General features: G+C 41.9%; 1 non-coding gene across 1 annotated transcript; it reads left to right on the top strand.

The window, feature by feature from the left end:
* Positions 1 to 1135: 1135 nt before the first annotated feature.
* LOC147828324 (small nucleolar RNA U3) lies at positions 1136 to 1349 on the top strand. The gene has a single exon (XR_015451030.1). It is a non-coding gene; the product is annotated as a small nucleolar RNA U3 (small nucleolar RNA).
* Positions 1350 to 2368: the final 1019 nt, after the last annotated feature.

Here is a 2368-nt window from a genome sequence, read left to right as displayed (position 1 = left end):
TACCCCTGCTTAGCTGTTTTTAGGTTTCTGGTCATTGGAAAGTATGTGAGGCAATAAATATTTCATCTCATAGGGTGTTAAATATGGGGTAATTTTTAATGCATCAATAGGCAGTCAATAAATACATCAAAGTACGTAGATTCATGTTAAATGATCCTCTTCAAAATTTCTCCTTTGGACTTCAGTTCACACTCTATTAAAACATAGTTATTATTTCTCATCTATGTCTTATTAATCCAGAAGTAAGAAAGCCCTCCTTTGGCCGTTAGGCCATGCACTGTTAATGCAGGTGAGCCTCTTAACTATTCCTGAGGTTCTTATAACAAAGTCACTGGGAAACTCACCTGTGCTTGTTGCCAGGTGGCAAAATAATTTTAATGTGTGTTAAAGGGTTTTTTCTTTCGAGCTTCAGGTTGTCCTTTGCTGAGGAAAGTCTGCTTGGTGCTGGACTCTGGACTCTTTTTTTCCTCCTGAGTGTAGCTCTCAGGAGCCTATTCAGATCCTCAGAACCACAGTGCAAACTGGTTCCTTAGCTAAATCTACTGAGCAATGTGGTTTCCACATATCTCTTTATAATTTAGTGTTGGATCAGAAAGACTGGCCAACATTCCAGGCGCCTGTGTAGATTCTACTGAACTGGAAGCTGTTAACAAGCTCTTTACTCTCTGAGGAGCGCTGGATTACCTGTGTTTTTATATGAAGTAAGGGATGACTGGGCCCTTTCACCTCCCACTGTCAGCTGAGTTCCGTCCATTTTTTCTTTTTGGTACCAGGGATTGAACTCAGGAACTTGGGCTTTCCAGGCAGGCAGCAGAACCACTGAGCTAAATCCCTGGCCCTGAGTTTCGTCCTTTAAGTGGACTCTGACTATGAATGCCAGTGTGCTTCTGTAGCTCTTCAAAGAACTGATCTTTTCAAATGACAGCATTTCAAGTGAAACCAGTAAATATTCAGATACAATAGGTAAAGTGTTTTTCAAAGTAGAAGGCATTGGAACATTTGGAAGGAAGAAGGAAGCAGTTATTTCTTATTTCCTGATATGAGTTGCTGGATTCTGAAATTTCTGGGAGGAAACAGTTAGGTAAACCAGAAAAGAGTGAGATTAGAGAAAGTATATTTTAAAAAATGACCAACTAAGAGTTTGCTTGCAGGAATCATTTCCACAGTTCGTTATGTGAGAAGTTTCTCGGAATGTGTAGAGTACTGGAAATCACAAGGAGGAGACAGAGTTCTCTCCTGAGCATGAAGGGAGCTCTTGGTGTTGCTTTGGTTGCAGCTGTCATTTGCCATCAATGACTGGTTGTTTTCTTCTTCTTTTAGGAGAGTGAAAAGACTGCTAGCTGAGTGGTTTCTGTTAATTAGCAAATAATAACAATCAAATCCTGCGGGGAAAGGCAGGAGACAGTGAGAAACGGTGGCCGTGAGGTCCTTTGTCCCTGACAGTGTGATGTGCTAGGAAGGTGCCAGGAGGTGGGTCACATTCTTATTTGTAGTGGGCACAAAAACTTTATAATTTTAGCCTTTATCATAGAAAAACAAAGCATAATGAAATCTGCACTTGTATATTTTAAATATTGAGAACTTAGAATATAGAGTTCTATGCAGTAAATAAATTTACCCAAGTATTAAAGTAAACATTCCTCACCTCCTAAGTACAAATCATTTACAAATAGGGAAAAAGAAGTAGTAGAAAGGATAATAGGGAGAAAAAGAAGATGAGAGAGGGTAAAGGCCAGAAAAGAGAGAGAGAGAAGAGGAAAAAAGAAAGCAAAAAGGCGAGAGTCTGTGGATGAAGTGGTCCGATGCGGGGGCTGACTTATCACGAAGCCAGAGAACCCTGAAGAGTAAGCCCCTCCTTTCCACGATCGTTTTCCGAAGCTGTGATAAACGACCAGCGGATAGTTAGGGTTACTGTCTCTCTGCTCCGACCCTTCCCCGCCCCGTCATCGCCCCTGGGTAGGAAGTGACCAGACACTGTGGAGATCGAGGCAAGGGGAGGTCAAGTTAGGGATACGAGTGAGACAGAGGACTAGACTCCAGGTTTGATGCTCACTCTGAGTATAGTTCAGTTGTTGGTAGAATCAGTTCATGGGCTTGGTCAGTGGCACAGGTAGATTTAAAGTCTGCCTGATTCTAATATTAGTGCTAATATAATTAGTATTAATAGAGAGCTTAGAACTCTCTGTGTTGTCGCTTTTGTCCCAGAACTGGGGATCGAACACAGGGCCATGTGGATGCTGGGTAAGTGCTTTACCACTGAGCTACATCTCCAGCCCTTGTTATATTATTATTTTTTATTCTGAGACAGACTTTCCAGGTTGCCCAGGCTGACCCTGAACTTGTGATCCTCCTCCTCAGTCAATCGAAC

The sequence above is a fragment of the Heterocephalus glaber genome, unplaced genomic scaffold, assembly GCF_053883595.1.
Source record: "Heterocephalus glaber isolate CG9 unplaced genomic scaffold, H.glaber_assembly_v1.0 deba00001141, whole genome shotgun sequence".
NCBI classification, from domain to species: domain Eukaryota; kingdom Metazoa; phylum Chordata; class Mammalia; order Rodentia; family Bathyergidae; genus Heterocephalus; species Heterocephalus glaber.
This window is presented reverse-complemented; position numbering and strand designations above follow the sequence as displayed.